Raw genomic sequence first — 26,519 nt, forward strand, 5'->3', positions numbered from 1 at the left:
ATTAATTCTATCATATTGAAAAAGAGTCTATTTTTCTATCAGACAATTCAATAATAATTCATACAACACAATTTTACCCTATTATTTATGTAATTAATCCTACAATGCATTATTTTTTAAATTTTTTGTCTGATAAAAATGTGTGTGATTCTAATTAACCACGACTTAACGTTTGATAAATCAGATGCAAGAAAATTGTAATTATTGCGTAGAAATAATTAAATAAGCTAGTATTTTTTTTTATAGGGAAAAATGGAGTACCAAATTAAAATGTAAATCAACAAATTAACCAATATATTAGCAAATGTTAAAAATTTTTAATGCATTAATAAATGAAAAAATTGATAAACAAAGAGTGCAATAAGCGTTTTTAATTTTATTCCAATAAATTAGCACATTTTTTCAAGTGTTCCACTTTACCTTCCCTTCCCCTATAAGTATACTGACTTTTTACTGATTGGGATTAAGTAAAAATTTTTATATGACCCCCAATAAGTCCTTATTTTACATAAAAATCATAATAAAAACTGTAACAAACTTAATGCTGTAATAAAGTAAAGTCTAGATACCTAAAAAAATATTTAAAAAAATCAAAATCCAGTGAATAAATAATTATTTGATTTTTTAGAGCTATTTTTAATAATATTGGTTGTATCCTATATGTAACTGGATACAATGTAAAGTCTATTCAATCCCATCATCACTTCAACCACCATGTAATTTTCAACAAATGCTTAACCATCTGATTGAAACAATTTAATACCAAAGAATAAAAAACAAGACACTTTCAATAAAATGATATTGGTTCGTTATGATTGCAAAAAAAAAACAAACATCGATTGATGTATCTGATAATAATGTAACCGATATATCATGAAAGATATTTTTATTACATAATTAATTCAATAATAATTTATGGTTAGAAGCACGAGATAAGTAGTTGCGTGAAGTAATAGACAAGTAACCGGAGGCAATAGAGAGAGGATGATCGTCAAGTCATATAACTCAATCCTCTCAGCTGTTGGTATTATTTGTGCACGAGAAAAGAGACGAGACGCGTCTCTATTAACGCACAAGACGAATAATCAGCTAATTGGTTGCAGGGAATAAATGACAGTTAAATAACATAAATCATTAAGACTCATCATTAGAGAGTAGGTAGCTTCTGTTGGAGATGGTATTTGGTGTAGATGGAAAGTATGTTTGGGTACATGATCTAGGTAGTGTGTGGAGGTGGTAGTAAGGTCGCAAAAAGTCTTTGGAGTTGGTCGTCTTTCACGCTTGTGAGCTGAAGAAGTAAAGAGTCTTATAGGCAACACAACGCTATGCGTCATTATCGGACAACGAACGCAATGAAATGAGAGAACTGGTTCTCCGCGTTATGTCTGTCCATCCGTACGTGTATACGATTGCCCCTCTCTTCTTGACTGCTCCCCTTGGGAGGTGCTTCTCACCGCCGGAATGGAACGTCGGAAAAAAACACTCGACCGGATTCGTATAGCCCTCCTGACGAGCTTAAATTCCCTTCGTTCGCTTCTACCTCTTCATCATCCACTTCTTGTCTTGCCAATGTTTTTTTTACTCGTCAATACGTGTCTCAATACAACGCACTCACGAGAATTCCTCATCATTTCATCACTACCAGAATTTCGTCCAATCAATGATTCTTTTTATTTAGCTTTGATATTTATATTAACCATCATTCCAATTGTTATTAAATCCTTGGATAATATTTGTATAATAAAAGAGAATTTAAATGATATATACGAATGATGGTGCACCTTGTATTAATTATTTAGTTGATCTTCCTCATGCTCATCTACATGACAATAATAAAGATATTTCTCTCAAGGTAGTATGTAGTTTCCAAGTATACCAGGCTCGTGAATTTAAAAGCCACACAACCTGCCACAGGGCCAAGGGTCTTTTTCCTCCTACTCTTTCTTATTCTCTGGATTGGAATAGAAACCAGGAATTTAGGGGGAACCCGGATGGTACAACAGAGACACTCGACAGCTTTGTGTGAGTAAGAACGAGAAAAGAGATGATGAAAAACGTCCTCGTGTACCTGTGGAACCTCAAAAAGGTACCTCACGGTCAAACGTGTACGAGAGAAAAACAGACCAGGGCGAAAAAAGATATATTCCTGAGAGTATATACACGGGATAACTCCTCACTCAGTCTTCACTAACTAAAGAAAAAATTTTTTCAACGACTCACCCTTTTCGGATCCTCGAGAGCCGCTCACTCGATTGTATTTCACATTGTCATGGTCACGAAAGAATTTGTTTTTTAAAGATTCAAATACTTGGATTTTTTTTCTTCCCACCAGAATGATAATAATAATGGCAATAATCACAACAATACTCGTAAACAAGATAATGATGTCTTTGAGAATTAAATGGACTTTTCTCTAGTCTTGTTTGGCTATTGGCGAACGCGTGTAGTTATGCGCATGCGCGTGCACGATGAGAGATTGGCCACTGGAAGAAGCGTGGTGTGGTCCAGCAACGTCCGCAACTCACGTCCAAGCAATCAGGTATGATTGAGCCTCAATCCACGCTGATTCTCACTAACCACTTTATCGAGACAGTAACGTTATAAATAAAGAGCCAATTGATTACACCGTTTTACCAGATATTTAACCTCGTCTTTTTCCCCCCTTTTTACCTCCAACACTTTTCACACATTGCAGCAATCCCCCAATACCAACATGACAATCTAAAGAATCCTTGATTCACTTGAATTTTGCCGCGCGAATTAGCATGTTATTGAGATGGCAGTGACGTAGTTGGTGGTGATTTGAGAAACGAAATCATGGGGCCTTATAGTGTTGGCTTGAAGCGCGTCGGAACACAACTGAAGCGGTAGGACCACCCAGTCGGCCGAGAGGGCCCAGCTTGGATACAGTTCTCGGTGTATGGCGCTGCCGGGCTCCCACTACCACTCGTTCTGGGTTGCCCTGGCTCACCATCATAGCTCTGATTGAGCTGGACTCTAGCGGCCGTGCCTCAATGTCTTACTCCGGGGATGGAAGATTGCTTTAGTGAGCAAGGTAGACAGCCAACATGTTGCAGACGAGTGCGAGCAAGATGCCAAGTCGATTGGATGGTCCAACATGTTGGTAGGGGAACCAAGACGAGAAAAAAGAGAGCAAGACACGATAGAACCTTATAGTGTGCACACACAACATACGAGAAAATACTTCTCGGTCCGTGACGAAACGCGCGGTGAATTGATCCTGCGAATATAACCGTGTAGTAAGATACGTAGTACTCTTCTTGCTTTATTACACTGCCGACCAGATCACCAATGAAACTCTGTCTCTCTTTATCTTTTCATGCTCGCAGTGTTTATTGAGTCGATAGCTGCGGGAGAAGAGAAAGAGAGAGGACATTGGCGTGAGATGGAGACGTCAACGATTGCGCGTGCCTCCGGTGCCGCCTGCGTATTGTACGCACTTCAACGAAGGATTTATCAGCCTCCGGGTGAGGGAGTAACAAGGTGTCTTTAAATACACTTTTTAACTTGACTTTGTTAATTCTCCAGATAATTATTGGTAATGATCCAACACACATTCCCTATTATCATATTATTTAGTCTGTTTTATGTAGACGATGATGAATTTTTTTCCGAGTGAAGGAACGCAAAGGTACGGCCCTGCGTGCAACCGTGAGGGAGATCCAAAGAGAGAGTGCTCGCCCACGCAAAGAGCCTGAGTGAACATGCTCCTCGGAACACTTATGACGGGATAATTCCACATCGTCGTGCAGTCCAGCCAGACCTGCATCGATGGTTTTATGCGCGGAGCCAAAGGCTTTACATGACGACTAAGAGTTAAATGCTCTGAGAATTCATGGGATCAAGAATAAACAGTATCCCATGATCGATGGGACTTTTGGCTTAACCCTGACCAGGATGTAGTGGAAATGTGCTCTGTAGATCAACGTGCTCCAATGCTACAAAAGTGTTGAATTTATTTAACGCATTCCAATTATTTTTTATTCAATAAAATTAACAAGGTCAAACATCAACTGGCTTTCTTTTAGTTGTTTAGCTTCTAAAAAAATTAATGAAGCAATTTTTCAATTACTGCGAAATACCTGGACACAAGAAAAAGATCAATACTATTAAATAACTCCAATGCTTAGTCGTGAATAAAGTAGGTCTTTTTATTTTTATTCACCAGCTGGACGACTCGCTAAATTTTCGGTGCACATTGGGTGAGAAAATAAATATTGCGTGGACCTGCGCGAATTCGGTCTCGAGATATCCGATTCGCTGAAGATATAGCGTTGGCTGTGTAGATCCTCTGGGATTTATTGGCAGGTGTAGGGTTACCAAGCAACGAATTCGAGTCACTGAACTTGAAGTAATTCTTGGTCGAAATGAAAAAGCGTACGATTTTTGGCAAAAGTCAGCAAAATGTTTTATTTTGGCCGAGTGGATGAGAGAGCTGAAGATGTTATTGGTCTAAAAGGATAGATGGACCATAAGAGGATGAATAAGAGCGGCGTGCGTTCGAGCCTAATAATATGTGGATGGAAAGATCGTGATGGGATCGAAGGGATTATTATGCTCAGCGGTATGAACGAGCGAGTTGGTGGGTAAGAGTGAGACCCAGAGATGTGATGGTGAAACCGTTGGATAGAGACAAAGGAAGAACTGAAGACGAAGGAAGAAGAGAGTGAGAGATTTGAGAGTAAAAGAGGCAGATAGGCGGGTACGTACCTCAGAGAGGATAATTGAGTTATTACTTCAATTGTAGACCACCTTGGTGGGTCCAGAACGACCGTAACAGGTTCTCAAAATTACGTTTCGCGTACGATTGTGCGATTCCGCTCCTTAGCAATTCGTAATTTTCATTTTGATTGATGACAAGACACCCACATGTACGTCTATATTCATCCGAAATCCATGTAAATTACTTTAAAGACTCAATCAATGCCCAAACAACAAAACCACCTGTTTGCAGACTACTAAACTTGATGGCAAAAATTTATAATCCTTCAGGAAAAAAAAAATGAGGCCCCAAAAAAAAAATATCCCTGCTTCTGTGCATCTTTATCGGCACTGTCTAGATCTTCTATTCTCATCTCTCACTTTTAGGACATCATGAAGACTCCTATACACCCACTAAACTGGTTACCGTAACGTTATGCTCCAGGGGTCTGATCGGGGCCTAACGGCCTTGCCTTTGTCCGACCAAATCGCACGGCCTGTTCATTCCCACGACTGTGTATAACGTCTGTAGCTTACGAAATTCACTACGACAATATCGTCCGAGTGTTTTTGAACTCCCCCCCGGAAACTTTGGAAAGTCAAGAAAGTCGGGGAAAAAAGTCACTGAAGATAAATCTTTAGAGTCAAGGTCGGTAAAACGGTTTTTCTTTACAATTATCTTGTTTCTAAGAAATTGTATAAGAATGTGATATATTTATTTGTGTATGTGGAAGATTTTTTATTCGATTCTTGCTATTAAAAAAATTGGGGTGGAAAGGGGAGCTTTTATTATAATAGGTGCGAAAATGAAAAATTGAAGTTTTATTAAATCTTTGGAAATTATCCTGGGTGGTTTTTGTTAGTATTTTTGTCAATAGGATGAATCTAAAGCAAAATAATGCTTTGAAGAATTTTTTCTAAGATGATTAGCAACAAATAAAATTAATTATCTTATATAAAGAAAATTGATAGATCATTTCTAGGAAGAAAAAATCATTAGATTAAAAAATAAAATTTCCTTTTTTCACAGAAATATTTTTTTTTCTGCAACTATTCAGTATTTGAAGTATTTGAAAAACAGTTTAGATTTAAAATAATCCTTAGTTAAATACACACTAAGCATGGGAAAATTTTTTAAGCTCCAATTTTAGAAAATCGGAAAATTCGATTTTCAAGAATTCTTTTTTAATATTTCAATAGTGTCTACAGCACTCATTATAGTTAAAACGACAGAATAAAGAGAAAAAAAAATAGAACATTAAAGGTAGAATTTTAGTAAAGCGCTTAAGCAAGAGGATAATAAGATCCACGCGGATTCATCGTGCGCAGCAGCCCTCCAAGTTCGCCTTGAAGAAAAAGAGGCCTGCAGCAAATGCACCGCGCCACTCTTCTTCTAATCCCGAAAACTTACGACCGATGCAAATTACGTGTGAGCGACTAAGAGAGATGCTAATCTCATGCTGAGACGTTATATGAGGAGGGAAAAAGGTGTCTTTGAATATAATAAAGGAGCGGTCAGACCTTCGATCCACACAACAAAGATTCAAGTTACAAGTAAAGTCATCAGGGATATGTCCTCAGGCGTCATACGAAGAATAAAAAATGTCAAGATTAGCGTAAGTTAATCGCATTGTCTGTGTTTAAAAAGTAAAGCAGAACGATTTGTAAATCGTTTTTATCAATTTGTAGATCCATCCTTCTAATGATCTATACATTGGAGATTGGTTCTGGATGATTTGATGAATAAAACATTAGAATAAAATACGGTTGATCATCTTCTTATTACTGATTAATAAATATTTTTCAACTACTTATGATCTATTTTAGTAACATTCTCTAATAATAAACCTTTTAATTTATAAATAAAGAAAAATTGGAATGAAAAATATTTTTTGCATTAAAATATTACTCTGATTTTTTTAAATAAACAAATCATTTTTAATTATTATTAAGATTGTTTATTTTATCAATTATTAATAAATAAATCAATTGGAAAACGAATCTAGAATTGACTTTCTATTGAAAAACAAAATGAATTCCTTTTTAATAATTTAAAATTAATAAAAAAAATTTTATAAGAATTAAATGTTTTTATTAGGTGGTGGTAAAATAAATAAAATAAAAAAATTGTTCAATTCATAAATAAATGCACATTGTAAATCTTTAATGTCGGTATATAATCAAAATTTTGTGGAATAAATAATTTACTGTAAATAATTATTAAAATCATTTATTTTTTAAATTATTATTAAAAAAATGAATTGCAAAAGAAATTAAAAATAAAGTGTTGGCATTAAAAAAAATTGTATGACTACTTTATTATAATAAGAAATCATTAAAAGATTTATTTAAATTTAATGTTGTAATTTATTTGTAATTAAAAAAATAGAATAGGATACTGTAGATAAGTGGAATAAAAAAATTAATCGAATGTTGTAAAGAAAATTAAATATTCCAACGAATGAAAGTATGACTAAATTTATATAAAGTCCATGTCAGAACAATTTGTTAGCAATAAATAAGCCCCAATAATAAAATAATTTAAATGAGTCACAGACAACAAATGAAAAAAAATCCCCCGATTCCGGACGTGTCCAATACTTTTACTTTCCACATCATTTAAATGTATAATCTACACACATGTTTCAATCTATTTTTTATCCAACAAAAAGTAAATAAATATCTCGCTGAAGTGTTTATTCTCATGTAATAGTTGAAAGCTTAACTTGCAAGCAAGATTACGAGTGTATTGTCTTTATTTAATAGTCACTAAGGGTGTATTTTGCTTCTCAGTTTCTCTTTTATGTCCACAATAATTCCATCATAGGCATCTATTCGTTATGTATTTAAACGACTGCGAAATATCTACAGAAATATGTAAAGAAAAAATAACAAACCAAAAAAAAAAGCAAAACGAAAGAGAGAGAAAAAATAAAAATAAACAAAAAAGACTTTAGTCAAGATAGAGACAAGGAAAAAGGATCGTTCCCACTTCAATTTATAATCCGTTAATCGTGTGCGTTGCATTACGGATCTACAATACACCTAGAAGATACAATCCATGTATATATGTACCAAGAGCATAGTAAGTTACACCTTTCTGACCTTATCTGTAGAGATCGCCCGTACTCAGGCTCTCCGAATAACTTTACTACCGGTTTCTTGACTTGCACCTACCACTAAACATTCAAATAACGCCTCCCACGTTCCAGAGTTCCACGTATGCTTCTCTTTCTCTTGGTCTGCTGCAACAATCTCAGATGAATCGCACGCCAAGATGTGAACCCAATGTTTTCCTCGTTTGGAAGATTCCCTCTTGTCTGTGGCCCCTCTCTCAAAGCTTCTTTTCCAACTCGACATTTGCATCGATGTCCGTTTGAACAGAAGCTGTGACGGCTTATTAGCCTTGAGAGCAGCTGCGTGCTGGTAATGAGGCCCAATCTTGTGTTTATGCATAATACTCGGTACTTTTTTTTTTATCTTTTTTACACACTCCTGCTTTCTGGATGCTACATCCAAACTCTTGGTCGAGTTTTAGTATGCCCAAATACACTGCTTTTCACTCCCTATGTTCAATACATATGAACTCGACACGCAATACATAACTGCTTCATCCTTACTCGTTTTACCTCATCTAGACTTCGGCGTCGTGTCATGATGATACAACCTGTATTTTAGGTGTAATGAAAAGTCTATGGAATATCGGCTTTTCACCGCAATCATTGCGGTCTTTAGGATTATTGTTATTTGAAATGGAATCGTCTATGTTGTGGTTTGTTGGGAATTTGCTAGATTGCTCATTCAATTGTTTGTAAACAGTAAGATGTGATTTGTGAAAAGAGACCTTGATTTTATTCGAATAATTCGTTCGATTGTGTTGTCAATTTACATCACATGTGGTTCGTTATTATTATTATTATTATCACTTATTTTCAACTCTCCATTTAAAAGAGAGAAAAAACGGTGAATGGTTTTTTTTTCTTTAATTAAAATAATTAATTTAAACTCTAAAAACATTTATAGCAATTAGAAATAAAAGATTTCTTGTTTACATCTATTAAAATGTGTTCAATTAATTAAACGAGTTGATTGGTAAATTATTAATTGATTTATTAATATCAATACAATTCTTTTCTTAAGAAAGATTGATAATATGTAAATATGTTTACTTACATATCAAATATTTCTATTAATTACACTCTTTCGATTCACAATGATTGCTCAGTGGCAGAGTGCTTGGGTTCACAGCCCAAGACACTTCTATCCTGGGTTCAAATCTAAGTGAAAAATTCCTCCTGGCCGATAGGCCTAATGATGAAGTGGAGTACGACGATCTAATTATGATGACTTCGTCGTACTCCACTTCATGATTTTGTCAATTATAGTCCAGTCAATTTTTAATCTTCCAATGCAACAAAATATCTGCAATAGAATATTATCTATTTGATAGAAAAAAAATAAAAATTAATCACTAAAAAAAAAAAAAAATTCTATTATCAGAAAGGTATTGCTTCCATTTTGACTAATAATGTCTTTTTCTAACATGCAGTGCTGCCTATAGCGCTATCTTCCTCAGATACACGGGGCCACTAAAATGCAAAAAAATTATAGAAAAAAAAATTGACGCACTTTCATTTTAGGGTAAATTTTTCCTACAGGTTATTGCGGATATTTTGACGTTGGAATATTTAAAAATTATCCATTGTACAAAAATTTTAACGCAAATGGAGTAAAACCTTCTCTATTGACTGGAGTATTCTATTTATTCAATTTAAATCAAGTCCTACCGTTCCCTTTCAGGATTTTTAGCAGGATTAAAAACTGTTCGTTACACTATTTTAATACTAGTGTTTTTTTTTATAATCAAGATAAAATATTTTAAAAAATACTTAAGAATAATTAGTTGATTATTGAATTTAATTCAATATTGATATGTTTTTGTGTAGAATGATGACAACCTTTTTATTAAGATTGAAACAAAAGAGTCTCAGACGCAATTATTAGAGCAAACAACTGGAACTTATTTGTTGCAAGTAATATGGAAGCAAGTAAACTTACACGACAGAAACATGATCCATCTGTTTTATTAAACGGATAAAAGAAATTGATTGGAATTATACTGTTTTATTGGCAAACGTGGCTGCCAAAAATTAATGAAGCTGTCGGACATACATGACGTGGCTTGGCCTATATGGAAACCCTGAGGTTTGCTGGTACCCTCAGAGCAACCTCCGGCAAGTTGTATTACATCTCCTTTTTATGGCAGGGCCCCTCATAAAGCCGTAGCCACCGCACTCCATGTTCGGCATCTCGAGCATGCGTGAATATTTCTCGCCTCTGTCTTTTATTTAATACCCTTTAACTTCTTTCATATCTGTACTCAACTTTACTATCCACTTTTATGGGCATTTTTTAGGAAATTATTTTGTTCCAGGTTACAAACAGATAAGGAAGATAAAAGTAAATGCGAAAACGATCTCGTGAAAAGAACTCTTTTGAAGAAACTTGTTTAATTCTTTCTATATACAGAAAGACTGCAGGAGGGACAAGTCGGGATGCACGCGTTGACGCGACAACCTCATTTGTGCTGTGTTGCCTCCACGAATGACAAAGACAAAGAATAAAATTGTTTAAGGACATATACGACGAAAAAAGTGGAATGAAAGAAAGGAGTCAAGACTTTTGGAGAAAGCGATTAAGAGGAATTCCTTTGTTCAGATAAAACTATTTTTAAAATCAAACAAAAAGTCATCTAAAAATATTACCGTAATTTTATTATATAATGTACTAATAATTTCATCAATGTTTGACACCTTTTTTTTACGCAATAAAATGTTTTATTGTTTAATAGCTCACTAAATTTTAGGCAATAAAATTTGTTAATTAAATTGTAATGTAATCAATGTTTTTTTTCAATTTTATATTACACTTTGTTTTTTTCTTTTATTTCTGGTAGTGTTATCTGAATTTTTTAATGATATTTTTTCTGATGATTTCCGCGATTCGTAATTGAGGCGAATGGTGGAAATATGTCGGATTTTTGGAGTAATAAGAAGAATATTTTTTAATGAAATCATTTTCGACTGGAAACATTTTAAAAATAAACGTTGGTCTTTTGCGATGTGTACAAAGAAAGGAGAAAAAGTACAAGAGAATGCAGGAGAAAGAACAAGAGAGACGATAGACGGTCCAATCAAGAAGGCTTGGGTACTGTGCTGACGTGATTACAGCTGGCGCGCGTGACCAGAGTTTGCTCGTTCGTTTGCTCCTGCGCCAGCAACAGGTCAACCTACAACCGTGCGACGTCCACGTGAGTCCTTTCTTCAGCTACTTTGACATTGTCTTTAGTAAAAACTCCAATTATTTTGTTTATTCAGATAACAAAGAGGGACAAAACCTTTTAAGGACTATCTCATGGCGGACAAAAAATTTTTAATACAAACAAATAAATTGTTTTAATGGATATTTTTTAAATTTGAAAATTTTTGCAAATTATTTTTAAAAAAAATAATTAACAAAAAAAAATTTTTTTATTAGTGAATTTATTGCCAATTTTCCTTTAATTGCATTATTCTATTTTTTTATAGGAAAATAATTGGAAGAATTAATTGCTTTAATTTATTATTTAATTTTCATTTTTTATGGAATTATTAATTATTAATTTAGTAATTTGAATTATTAAATTATCAATTACTTTGGTATTAAATCATTTGTAAAAGAAAATTTCAGTATATATTTATAATTTGTAATTTCATCCGAAATATTATTTTATTAATTACAAGAGTAATTTGTAATTCGATTCATAAAATTACAAATTACTTATCATTTAAACGACCATGTATTTTCAATGAATGCAGTAATTGGTAATCTAATTCTGTATATTAATAATTATTCAATAATTAATATTTTTAGTTTCTAAATTATCTACTGCAAAATTAACCCGTTGCGGAAACGCAACATTTCAATTTATATTTTTTTTTAGTATTGAAAATAGAAAAATAAATCTATGACATATAAACGAAATAATCAATATTTTTTGTTTCTAAAATTTTCTCTTTTTAAATATATTTATAATTGCTATAATCAATAAAATAAAATAATGATTTTATTTTTTTCTTTGTGAATTAATGAGTTAATTGATAATTATGGCAGATAATACTACAAAAAAAAAATAGTAATGCCAAATTCTGAATTAATTAATAACTATTAGTGCAAAAAAATGAAAAAAAGAAATTAAATTTATATATCAACAAAAAAATTATTTATGAGAATTAACTATTTCTATTTGTTAATTAAAAAATTATTCAATCAATTTCAGTGTTACCAAATTGATGTAATAAATGTTATTGGTAATTTTTTTTTTCAAATTAGTAAGACTGATAAAAAATATTTTCAATTCATCAACGATATTTTTTTTCGCTTTAAACAAGACAGTGAAATGCTAACAACTCAATAGTGACTTTTAAATAAAACAATAATTAACAAATATACCCATAATTAACGAGTATTTTTTTATAATTAAGAAACAAAGCCAATTATTACGTGGTCAGAATGGCAATAGAGGTATCCATGGAGCCCACTTTTACTCCTTTCAGATGGTATACACGCTCGTCCTGTTTTTATTACAGAACTGAATCGAATCCTTCTTTGGTTATTCTTTTCTATCCCTCCGCTTTGAAAGTTTCGTCTTTCCCCGCATCGATTTCTAAAAGTTGTACGACGATTTCTCAATTACCCTGTTACACAGGAATCTTTTTTACGTTTTGTATAGAGGAAATACAAAAAAATTTCAGCATCTTCCGTGTAAGGATATATAGAAAGACAAAGGAAGATTCTCGCGTGCAGAGATTCTGTTTCAAACTTGCCTTTTCAAAAGGCAGATGGTAAGCAACTATTTATTTTACTGTTAAATTTTGTTATTCCAATGCAATTATATTCAAAAAAAAAAAAGAGAACCAATAATTTCTTGTTTGCCACACGGACTCTGTGTCAATTATTATGTGATTATACTTTATTATTTCTTCATCACGGAGACTTGGCAACGTTGATTTCTTGACTGCGATAAAGAGTGCAGCCAGTCAAAGACATGAAAGAAAACGAAAGGAATTATTTTATCTATACACCCGTGTATATATATTTATATAAGACACATGAGAGATCAAATACAAGCGATACATGATTTACTTATTATATTGATATGAACTGGAGAATAAGATAAAAGCCATAAAGACAGAGCGATCGATTGATCGATAGAGTCTCAGCAGAATCATGGTTGATGATGAGCATGTGGAGATTCCAGCTGAGAGAAAAGCACAGTGTAGATTATAAATGATGTCATAATCACCACAATAGCTTTGCTCAGAGGCTCTCAAATCATCTTCTAGGAATTTCTTACATCATTTTTCATTACCATCATCTAATCAATTATCATCTTCAACTAATCTACATGCTAATCAGACACTTGAATGTCAAAAATTTTCATCAATTTTTGTTCTATCATCAGGAGAGCATTTCTACAAAATTTTGTTTTTTTTTGTCTATTAAGTTCTCTTTTAAAAATAAAAATTTACAAATGTAGTACAAGTAAAACTAATATTGGTATATTTAGTACATGAAAAATATTTTCTAGGAATTTTTACTAGTCAATTTAGAGTAAAATTTACTAGCATTTTTTGGTAATTTTTACCAACCAGACTAGTAATTTTTATAAATTTTTAGCTATTTTTACTAAAAAAAAAAAAAACTAGTAATTTTTAATTTTTTTTTGGCTAGTAAATTTTCCTCCAAATTGATTAGTAAAAATCCCTAGGAAATTTTTTTATGTATCTCTACAATATAATTAAATAATATTTTTAAGTGCTCTGATATAAATGTTAACTTCGTGAATTCATAAATATTATTTTTCCGGAAGTTTAATAAATCGATAATACCTGATCTGTCCTAACTTCACTGTGCTAACCTAGTAAAAAATAATGAAATTACTCAACAAACTTTGTAGACTTTTTTTCTCCGAGTGGTTACATGTTTAAGAAGGAAAGATAAAGGCAAGAAATATTTACTGGTCATTCATCAGTTTATCGATTGGAATGATTCAATCGATAACCAGCTTGACCAACACTACATCTCGAGAGGTCCATTCGAAAGATTTCTCTGGATGCATATCAGCAAAGAATAAGCTGCTGTAGAAAAGAGGGGAGAAATGGTTGGAGTGTCTTTGGCCCAGGGCTCTGATGATCTATGGCTCTATCGCGTTCAGCTTGAGCTTGGATCACAATCATCCCCTTCATTGTATTCCCACTCGGTTCTCGCTTACGTTATCTCTATCTCACTCTCGTCTGTAAGCCTTAGAACGCAGGTGCATCGCCGCAAGATGCACGTACGTATACTATCATATGTCAGCGGTATAACAATCGTTTATATTCGCAACAATACCCCTGTGGTTATATAATTTATTTAATTATATGCTTTTAGAAAAATTACATGTGCCAATGATCAAAAAGTCTTGTAATTGTGCGGTTAATTTATTAATATGTGATAAATTAATAAATTAGTTGGAAGATTAGGGTTTGGTTTTGAAATAGAAAGTTGACCGAATTAATTAAGCATCAATTTCGAGAAATAATTAAATAATAATTGTTATTGGGGCATTTCTCTGTAAACTGGGCAACTCGTTGTCTCAGGCCAATATTGTATAGTAAAATTACACATAATATCTGTTTCTTAGGTAACTATGAAAGACAATAACCTAATCTATCTCTACTCAGCGTTTAATATTTATGAAAATAAACTTTATTGTATCAAAATTGTTTTAATAGGTCTCCAAAACCAGTCCCCTATTTTTTAGAATAAGCTCAATATTTCCTAAACTAATAGAAATATTCTTGGTTCCTTTGCCATGTTATGCTAAATAGATGGATATTTAACGCCTAAATAACAATTATTGAACATATAAGCAAAAAAATTGCCAAGACAGCTTTCCTATAGCAAGTTGCCCAGTTTACAGAGAAATGCCCATTGATTAATTTTTTAAAGAAAAATAATAAAATATAATATTATTAAAAAAAATAAATTTGTTAAATACAAAATATTTTCAATCAAGCTATGAGGATCGTGAATTTCTATCTGAGAAGAAATAAAAACAAAAATTTTAATCACAAATGCCATAAAGTGTCTGAAAAAATCTAGAATTCCAGGACTATTTATCAAGCATATGCAAACAAGTTAAAAAACCCAATTCTCATTATTTACAAGTTATAATTACGTAGATAATCAACAAATAGAATATTTTAATAAATTCGTTCTTTTTTTTTTAATCTCAATAAATGAAGTAATTGCGAAAAAAATTGTTTATAAAAAAATTAAATATCCCCTGTCATTTAATTTATGTCAATGAGATTGAAAGAGTTGGGCAGCAGTTTATCAGAGTATATTATAAATTTGAATTGCCTGTAGTCTGTAATTACCACACGCCGTATATACCGAGTTACCCGTTGGTGCTTTCTCAAGTAACTGATTGCTCTGTCGATCTCGTTTCACAGATCGAATCCACAAGTGCGATTTAACACATCCAAGCGTCACTACCTCTTCTTCACTATCTTTACAATGTCCAACAGTATTTTTCAAGCTTCAAGCGATGCTTTATAGGTACATAGCAGCAGCAGCAACAGCAGCAAAAGAAGAAGAATTGCTAATTAGTAAAGAAATATTTATTTGTGATGCTATGGGATGTCAGAGTGTACTTGGGTGTATGTGATCAGACAATCTAGAGGGTTCCTGTAAACCAGGTGAACTGAATCCAATGTTTAGCATCAAGACATTCGACTCCCAGACATGGACTGCATCAACAACCTACAGCTCAATCGCTCTTCGTCTCGTCTCTTTCTTCACTTTCTGCACACTCTCTTATACTGTGTCTCCTTCAAGCTCTATCGTCATCTTGATCTCTTCAGGCTCTCCGGCTTCACGTGGAGTACTCTAATGACGTCCCGAAAGGACTGCCACGTCTAACGAGAGACTTTGCTACGTTCCAATGCTAATCCTATGCATTTTTTATCTTTCTTTCATTACTTTTTTCACTTATAAATTCGTTTTATAAATAATGCAGCTACTGCCATTAAAGGGAAATGGAAAATCCTTGATCCAAGATGCCTATCAATTTGTTTTTTCATCTTTAAATATTTTTAATAATTAATTTTAAATTAAAAAACGGGTCTTGACTCACTTTGTGCCCTGACGACGAACTTTCCATTTATTGAAGTCCGTAATTTTTTATTCTTTTAGTTTTTAATATTTATAACAAATTGCGATTGTTATAAACAATATAAAATCGTTTAATCACATCAAATTGTTTATAATAACATTTTATTAATATTTGCAAAAAATGATCATAATCAGAATCGTTCAATAAATAAGAATATTCAGTCGATATAGACTCTAGTGAGCATTGATAGACATGATTTTATAGGTAGAAATTTTTTTCGATTATTTATAATAAATTCCTATTGTTATAAACAATATGTAATTATTAAAAGTCATACTCAGTGATAAACAACAATATCTTAATATACGCTCAACTTTTTAAAAATCGTGATTATTTGATAATTTTAAAAAACCGGCCATACGTACGTGAAATTATACGTACGGACAATTCTAATATGCTTTGTAAATGCCTTAAAACGTAAAGATAATAAAATTACGAATGTTAAAAATCGACCTCATTACAATAAACTTCCTAATGGGAAGTTAATAATTCTTTTATTGACAAGAAATAATTTTCAAGCCTTGAAGCTGATTTTTTTTTTATTCACTAATGTTTTATATTACTTTGAGAAGCAGTTAGTATTTATGTTGTTCAAAAAGGGGGCACGTAAATTTTTATTATTAAAGAAAGTTAATCTTGGTGATTCAAGGTTCATAAATCGTGCAATTAGATAAGAGAAACGTTTGAGGTAATTTTTTTTACTGCAAAAAGAATAATTAAAAATTATGAAGTTAATATGTGAATTACCATAGATATAGACAATTAAGACATATCCATTTCAGGTCAAAAGTTAATTACGAATTTTTCGTGTATCGACAGCTCAATCTTAGTGTTTCATCTCAAATAAAAACTCTTTAATTAAGAACGAGTTAAATTGATCATCGGATCCCGTTAAAATTATTTATTAAACTCTTTAAACAAATTACTTGTATTTTAAATTACATAAATAATTCTTACGATGACATCATTAAAGAGTAATAAAAAACGTGCTCTTAATTCGAATTTAAATGGTGGCATTTAATTGATTTAAAGTTTTATCATCTTCATTTATTGAGAGAAAGCCCAACAACAAGTCAACATTATTCTCACCAAAAGTCATTTTTAAAAATACTTTCTAAATATTTGGGTTTAAATAATAAATGACAACCTTTAGAATAACTCTGATCAAAACATTCTACCTTTTTTATTATTTACTATTTATATTTATTATAATAAAAAAAATAAATAATATCTAGTTATATTTTCTTAGAAAATAAATAAAAGAATGAATATCGTATTTGAAAATGTGCTGTATTATTCAGTAAATTTTATGAATGTAAATTTTTTAAAATTTAGTACAATTCACTGAAAAATTCAGTAAATTTTGCTGAGAGACGCACTGAATTCTTTCCCAATATAAAGAATATAATAAAATTTATTGGAAAATGGAGCAAAAATTTACGTGGTAACTCAGTAAAATTTTCACCTAAGGTTAGCCCCGTAAATTTGACTGCGCTTGCGCACATGTACCGCTCAGTAAAATTAAAATAAATTTTTTCTCAGTGTAATTATGAGACTATGATGCTAAATAAAAAAAAAGCAGTAATTTTTTATTTTAATAAATAATTAAATCAATACCTCAGTCAACTTGTTTAGTATATTTAGCATTCCTGGGCCAAAATCTTAAGTGAGATTGAAGATGAAAATGTTTATTTGAAGAGAAATGACTTTTGTCGGGAAGAAGTATGAAAGGAGAGATGAATATAAGGGAAGAAAAAAAAGTTGTCTGTCCGAAGAACCTGAGATAGCACAGCGGCGGGTCTTGCGGTCTGACCACCACTAAAAACCTAATTAGATGTCATAATTATTGCCAGTGACGCTCAATCATCAACATGAAGTTGCAATTGGTACAGATAATATCCATGTATCAGGAGGGTAATGTTTAATAAAGAAAAACGGGACATTTGATTATATTTTGGTCAAGTCTTGTTCTCAAGGTCAGAATTATAATTAATTACAGGATACAACGTGATCGATACTGTACTCGTTTCACGAGTTATTTCGACGAGGGGAAGAGATAGGTGATTAATAATCATCGAGTGACTCTCGAAAAAGGCGAGCGCACGAGCGGGGTAAGAGGTAAGAGCAGAGGGGCGTCGAACCCCCGGAGCGAAGCATCGAGATTCTCGCTCTGTCTACTTTTTCTTTCTCTACATTTTTTTTATTTCTTTCTCCCAAGGGGGACACTAACATTGAGGAGCACCTCTCGATTGTTTCGTTCGCCGCTTAATTAACAGACAACTCAAGACGTTTCATAAATAATTGACCCATGACTTGGCTATTTTTTAAACGTCCACCATTTTTGTTCAATGTTTAAACTTCATTATGATTTTGAAAAAAAAAAGGTATTTTTATCAAGACTAGAAGAAAATCTGATAGTAATTGTTCATTATTTTCCTTTGGAGAGAAACAACAATCATTTTTGTTGTTGAGAAAATTAAAATTCATTACTTGGGATTAAATCGTTCACGCAGAGAAATGTATAGTAAAAATTACCTTGAATTTTATAGTAATTTGGTGATACTGCAGGGTGAGGGTAAAAATTACTATACACATTTTAAAAATTACTGTGCACATTGTAAAAATTACTAAACTGCATAGTAATTTTTACTCTTATTTTATCTTAAAAATTACTATGCAGTTTAGTAATTTTTAAAATGTGTATAGTAATTTTTACCCTCACCCTGCAGTATCACCAAATTACTATCAAATTCAGGGTAATTTTTGCTATACATTTCTCTGCGTGTTGAATAGGAAATGTCATGATAAGGAATTATGATGAAAAATAGTGAAATAAATTTTATATCATGTTATTAATAATTTTTCTTAAAAGAAACACTTTTTTCTCAGTATGTACCCTCTTTCAAATTGTGTTGAATTGAATCAGTAAATATTCTATTTATCTTCAGAAGTAATCTAATCGATTAAAAAAAAATTAACAAAAATTGTAATGAACTTTTCTTCAAATTAAATATTATTCAATGAAATATAAAATAGCCCGACATATAAATAAAATAAAAATAATAAAACTTCACTACGAGCTTTTGATTTAAAATCATTTCTTAACATTAATTGAATTTTATTTCCCCAATAATAAATACAAAGCTAATATTTATTTATTTATTATTATTTTTTTTAATTTTACACTCATCAATAAATTTTCAATCATCAACACACACCCATAATGACTTTCACAAATGAGGTAATAAAGACAAAACACTTGCCAAAATGAATAGCCCTACAGTCACTAATGAACAGCAGCTCGAATGATTTTGTCTAAAAAATAGAATTGTTGCACCTGTCATGTGCACTTGACTCACGTGAGGAGAATAAAAAAAAAGAAGAAAGGAAAAATGAAAACAAGATCCCCCCGAGAGGAGAGCGTTAATAACGTAAAGCCCTCGAGACTGAAACGATTGCCGGTGGTGTGGATAATGCCACCACCTGTTACTTGGTACTGAGTGACGAGGGGAAATAGCCTGTGAGGGGTTCTCGTCACCCTACGTGCAACGATTATGATCGTTAAACTCGTCACGACGCCAAATTACTCTTTCTCTCAAACCTTTTTCCCTCCATAACAATCATTATCTTCAGCAAAAAATCACATCTCAAGTATGTAAAAGATTTTTTGCCAATTTCATCTTAATCATTATCTAGATCTTTTAATTCAAATAAAAATAAAGGAAGTGATTTTATGCTTATTAATTTTCATTTGAGTTAAAACAAATACCAACACAATAAATGTTGGAGGAACAAAGTCATTTAAATAATAGATACAAACTAGAAGAGATCGAGGGTCGATTGATCCAAGTGCACGCGCCTTTGGACTATGAGCTGTCGCCTGTTTGTCGGCGGCTTTTGATCAACACTGGCGTTCAATAATTCATCTCTGCAACTTGATAGTCGCCGCTCGCGCTCCTTTGTACCACTTTGGTTCGTTGTTAGAGCCTCAACGAGAGAACATTGGTGGCTTTGCCTTATTCAGCTGCATTTGCTGTCTCAGTTGCTCGAGTTATAAACACACACTCATCATCTTTCTTGCAAGTAGGAACACGATTGCACAGTCCATAATTCATATTTACCCTCTACTATCCTCTAATGACTATTCCTTTATCATTTATTACTCCGCTACATCGTAGAGAAATAAAATTAAAAAAAAAACCAACGTTATTTCGCGAGAAAAATTATTCAATGAAATTAAATGGACATTTTTCTAAAACAACTTCTGAACTCTGCAGTGTGGTTTTGCAGTCGCTTGTGGACCGGTTCAAAAATACCTTAGATGCTCAACAGTCATGGGCATCGGGAGAGAGAACGATAACGGGGTTTTTCGGGGTTTCGACTTGTGGACAAGAGAGATGTAAGGAGATGGAGACACGAAAACGAGGGACGAAAGAAGCGTCAGATACTCACGCTGGCGACGAAACGCGTCTTTATTATATACATGAATTCAAACTGAATTCTTGATTTCACGATTAATATTTTTTATAATTAACAACTTCATTAAAATTATTCATTGCTTAAGTTTCACAAGTCGTGAAGCATCATAATTGATGTAGCTTCATAATAATAATTAATTTTCAATTTAACCATAAACCTTAAATACTATATCAATATATCTTTTTTTAAATTTTATTTAAAAATAATTTATTCTTTGATCTATTGTTTATTTACTTTTAAATATTTAATGTTTAAATGCAAATTAAAAGAAAATAAATTGTAAGAAAAAAGAATAAAATATTCATAAATTTTTAATAATGATTTGTTTTGATAAGAATTTAGTTAAAGAAAAAATTGTTTATGTTTGATCATCGTTAAAAATCCTATCAACATTCATGACTAAACAAAATAGAAATTAAAAAAAAAATCTCAACTAATTAGACATAAAATCTGCTTGAGAAAATAATTCAATGAAATAGTCTCTATCTAAAATCTCCAACTAATTCTAAAGCCCATTAATTTTAAACTTTATAGCATCAACCAAACTATTAAATAATTCCATGCTTCCTATTTTCTTCATTCATATATTCGCGAATGTTACTATTAAAAGCACAAAATGTATGAACATGAATATTAGCATGATATGTAGAAAACGTAATCGGGTTTGGATTCCAGAGGCTATTAGATGTCATGCTGTCCAATAAAAGCATGTAGAGGTGCCATAAAGTCGTGGGATCCCCAGTAATATTACGTACTCTATTGCGTTTGCTGATGGTACAGTGGAAAGTAACTGTGTAAGCTCGAATGACAATAATATTCATGTTCATACAAACAGTTGAGTATAATCGTAGAAGCAGTGACTTTTAGTGAAATGTTTTTTCAATTTGTTCACATATGTTTTTGTGCACATAACCCAAAGTGTTTTGTGTGATACCGAAGGAGGGTTTGGCGCTAAAAAGCAACATTTATAAAATTGAACTGGCTCCTTTATTGGCATCAACGTAGAAAATGATGTGTACATTCCAGTATTGGAACCTGTTCTCACTGAGCTTGGGTATATAATTGGAACGTTTTAAGCGTCGCACAAATTTCTTTCTTCTTCCGCTTGACATCGTCACACCCTGCCATTTTCTAGATTCTTTGATGTTTCAAGTCATCAGAGTAAACACAAATGTCCAACATGTTGACAGTTATCTTCTTGTCTTGAGGATTTTCCGGTTTTCATGTGTTTATTTCATTCAAATATTTTTTTATTTATTTTTTATCGACTGCAGGTATAATAGATATAGATATACAGATGTAAGCGAAGCAACGAAGGAATATAAGAAGATGAAGCTAAACATACGGCCATATTGGTGAGGCAATGCAAATGAAATATCGTACGGGGGAGCGTAACCGGAGCCGGGCGTCGACTTTCGACGGTAAAATATCGCCAACGATTCATTCCGTGAGATAAATGCGCCACGCGGCTCGAAAGAGAATTGCAATGAATGCTACACAGAAGGAAAGATATAGAGATGAGAAGAGAAGAGACTAGGGATAAAAAAGCAGAGGAAGAATGAGAAGATCTTTTTGCCTGGTGTTGCAAAGTGTAAGAAAAAATTCCAAGTGGCAAAAATTACCCTGAAAATTGCCACAATGACAGTTACTAATTTGTTTGGTTTTTGCAGACAAATATTTCGGCAATGAGTTAGGATTGTGTTTGGAGAGTATAGAGTAATAATGAGAGACTGACACTGGAAGCAATGGAGAGTCTAAAGGAAGTGGAAAGAAAATTAATAGACACCCCGTTGGGGCAGACTTCATCGAGAGCCTCTCGAGACGCGATTGATGGTCGCCATATTTGCTTGATGCGTTTCAAGGTGCTGGATGCTTCAGTCTCCTGAGAGTGATTCTCAGCTCACCGCGGGCTGTCAACGAGTCACGATAATTGTTTGACTCCCTAGGGTAAAATGCGCGAGAAATTATCCTCACTCGTTATCTCTTTTTTACTTGATACATAACACTCACACACACCTTATCAATTTATTCGTATTACTTTCAATACACTTCCTGTTTATCAACATCGTAAACAATTTTGTCTTCGCTATTATGTCGTGCAAAGAAACAAGGTAAAGAATTTTAAATGGTTTGATTAAAAAAATTAAGATAAAAAATCCAAACGAGTTTGTTTAGAGATCATTAAATAATTTTTTTATTATATTATTTAATTAAAATTTAACTTTTTTTTTTATTGTTAATAATTACGAGTATTTTTAATTTTTAAAGATTCGAATAATTGTAATGATTTTTAAATTAAATTTATGCAAGACTAGTGAGAATTTTAATTGAATTTTAAAATTGCAACAATTTTGTTAAAAAGTATGAAAAATTAATTATTTATTTATTTATGCATTGAAGTGTGTTTAAAATTTCATGTTTTAAATTGTCAATAAAGTTGTAAGTGTGTGAAATAAAAATTCAAGGAATGTGAAAATGAATTTAAAAAATTTATGACACGAATTAATTTGAATAATTATTATGGAGTACAAAAATATTATATGAAAAACGTAACATCATTGCATTTCGAGTAAAATTGCTCATGCACTTGACGTGGAGATGAATAAATTATTCATTTTAAGACTCATGAATCATAATTAAGTGAAGAAAAAGTTAACTAACACGTTCTGGTGGAAAAATAAATCAGCATAAGAAACAAAGCAGTTGAATATACGACTCACGATCCAGACACACTGTACAATCTCCAGAGAATTATTTTCATTTATTAATTGAGTGATATCAATGAACTCGAGCGCCAACAGTGCTCTCATTGAATTTGTCTGCTATGAGTATATACAGAACCGATGGTGTCATCGAACGGTCTTTTTTCTCTCTTTATTTTATCTTTTTCATTGAGGATTATAAAAAATATAAGGCGACTCATATCAAGTTGAAGGACAGCATTATTTAATGTGAATATCATAAAAATTTCATGTAGTTTACAAACAGGTTGTTTTGCGATATTTCATTGAAAAAAAAATTCTTTTCAATAAACACTTATTTTTATGAATGAATTTTTTTTACTTCAACTCATTAAGTACATTAAAAAAAAAGTTTTTTCATTTAACAAATTTTTATGAAGGAAAAAAATTGCTATTCTTTTGTACTATAATTAATAATTATCCTCACCTCGGATCTACCCTTAATTTATTGTAAAAAATTAAGAACCCGAAAATTTATTTATTGAATTGAATCATTTAGTTGAGAATTGTTATTTAATTATTAGACAAAATTATAAAAATTATTTCTTTCAATAGAACAAAATAAACTTGCTGAAAAATAAATTGGCAAAATTGTATTTTTGAATTAAGAATAATTAAATTATTGATCATAATATTCTTGAAAAAAATAATAATCCCAAGACGACAGGATAAAAATAGCATGCATGCAGGATAATGACAGGATCATTGCATTTCTCTCATCGTCCTGCCTTTAAACATTTATTATTGCTAAACTAAACGATTAAATTCATTGATAAAACGAATTTAATATCTTTTACTTATTATCAATTACTTTTAAAAATGTTATAAATGAATCTTTAATTTTGCTGAATGCAACAACCATTTTGATTCAAAAATAATTAAAAAAATGAAATCCAACAAATGAAGCTATAAAAAAAAATCTAATCACTATTACCATCAAATAGTGATATTCTAATCATAAAAAATTATATTGTCATAGTAATAAGCTCGTTATAGTGATTATATATTTTTAAACATGAGCAGTAATATCCCAAGATTTTTTATACCCTAAAATTATGCAAACTAATCCATGTATTCGCTCTTTGATTCTTTGAAGACTTAGGCAACGACGATTCTGATGAAAGGATCCAGTGGACGGTGGTTTACTTTGACAAATGAACGTCCAAGTCACCCAAGAGAGAAAAAAGATATAGAGAAAAGAAAAGATTCGTAAAGAGTAAAAGAGAATAGAGATAAAAAAGGCAGAAGTATAAGTTTTGGTAGGTGTTCGGCGTACCGAAAATCTCTTTCACCTCTTTGGTTTGAACATGTACGCCGCGACGAGTCAGCCCGTTTAATCCTGATTAATGCCCTCGGACGCTCGCGTTAATGCTAATGCTCAACCACGCCTGGTTGTGTCCCAACGCATATAACGTAGTCGTCTTCCATCCTCGATGTCACGAGAAATCTCTCATAATCCGCTACGATAAAGCGTCACGATTTGAGACGGCAGGTAAAATTTGTTACACTCAAATATTTCAATTTCATTTAGAGCATGAAGAGATCTCTTGATTTACTAAGGAATTAATCATTAAAAATAATTAGTATGCACATTCTTTACAACCTTATTTATAGATATCCTGGCCATCTAATGACTCAAATGTACACAAATTATAACAGCTTAAGATCCACCTTATTTCATTTTTCATTCTCATACAACTAATTTTGCTTTCTTACTTTCTTCTCGTTTCAATTTATTTTTATTCTAATTAAAAATTATCTATTGCCTCCAATTTTTCTGTAAATTTCATTTTTATTTATTTAATAAATATTAATAAATAATTCCATTATTTACTAATATATATTATTACACCTGCTCAGCTTTAAAATTTTACTTAATTATAATTTCCTAATTTTTTTTTCCTTATGTTACTGATATTTAGCAAAAGCTTTCATGTCTCTAATCACTCTGGAACTCTGTTACTGACCTTTCAACTCTTGGGTCTGTATCTATTCTAAACAAATGTATTTAAAAACAACAAAAAATAATTTCCTTAATTTTATCATGTTTTTCTATCTTTGTAAACATTGAAAAAAAAAAAATTGACTATTCATAACTTTTTAAACATCAGCTCATTATTTGTAATTTAATTGGTTAAAAGAGCCTGAGGAGAATGAGGATGATTATTGTATTGATAGAAATAGCATTGAAACATTGTAAAAAATGTAAATTATAATGTTAAAACGTTAAATAGTTGTGAACTGCAGCTGTTAAGGTTGAACACGAATGTGAAAAATAGTTAAAAATATAAGTGGCCGATAATAGTTTTTCTGACGGCTCAACTTGACTGTGGGTATAAAAGCTAGTAAAAAATCACAGGGATAAGATCTTCTCTGGCGTGGTATTCAGCTACGAGTGGACGCCGCTGTTCAAGGATAATTTAGTAATTACGGCCAGATGCTTGCCCCAGGGGCAAATTTCTCTCGTCTCTCTTTATCTCTTCCCTATTTCTTCATTCCTTTCCTCCTTATACCCTTTGCTGTAATCGACGGTCATCCCGCGGAGACTCTCGCTTTTGCTTCCCTGATGCTGTTTCCTCTACCTCGTTCTTAAAACATATGCTACATGAGGACGGACACGTGTTGGTTTTAACCATGATAAATTGTCGACAAACGAGGGTGTTTCCAAACTAAGCATTTGTGGAAGTCATTACACAACTTACTGTCATTTTGAATTCAAACTATTTTTCAGTATTTATATTATTCATGTCTCAGTCCAGGATCTTGCCTAGTCTCTTCAACATTCAATTAAAAAAAAAAGACACTTTGATAAATGCACAACAATTTTTTTGTCATTTAATTTTAATAAAGTCATTTTAGTCCAGTTCTTAAATTTATAAATAATAAAAAAAATGTTTTTACAATGAATAAAAATAAAAAATATTTGTGAAATTTCTTTTTTGGTGATAATGTTGGTTTGTTTTAAATAAAGTTGTTTGATAGGTTTAAAAAAAATTTTTTTTAAATAATTACTATTTTGACTACCAATCTGTGGATACCAAACTACCTTATTTTGAAAAACTAAGAAAAAAAATTTTTTTTTTTTCAAACTTGTTGACACTTCCCATGTCATTTATCCCCATCATTAAAATGAACCTGTTACTTTACTCCTATTTCCTAAAACGTCTTCATCGATTCCACTTACTATCCTAGACCTACACCACCATGATATCCAACGAGAAAAGAATTACCCTAGAATATTGAACCTTTCCTCTTTTATTTTCCAATTGAATTCCTTCAATAAATAACAACATTTCTCAGTGATAGATTTCACAGAA

General features: G+C 31.9%; 1 protein-coding gene across 3 annotated transcripts in view; it reads right to left on the minus strand.

Annotated features, from left to right (window-relative positions):
• Window positions 1–26,519, minus strand: part of ci (cubitus interruptus) — a 64,230-nt gene that overhangs the window by 29,631 nt on the left and 8,080 nt on the right. The window contains exon 1 of one of the 3 annotated variants that reach the window (XM_035085216.1): window positions 2,221–2,861. The exons of the other annotated variants lie outside the window; for them this stretch is intronic. The gene's annotated coding sequence lies outside the window, so the exon portion shown is untranslated. Of the gene's footprint in view, window positions 1–2,220; window positions 2,862–26,519 lie in introns of those variants that run through there. 3 annotated transcript variants of the gene reach the window in all.

This window comes from Chelonus insularis, unplaced genomic scaffold (genome assembly GCF_013357705.1).
Source record: "Chelonus insularis isolate UGA/USDA-ARS -01 unplaced genomic scaffold, ASM1335770v1 contig_399_pilon, whole genome shotgun sequence".
Lineage (NCBI taxonomy): Eukaryota > Metazoa > Arthropoda > Insecta > Hymenoptera > Braconidae > Chelonus > Chelonus insularis.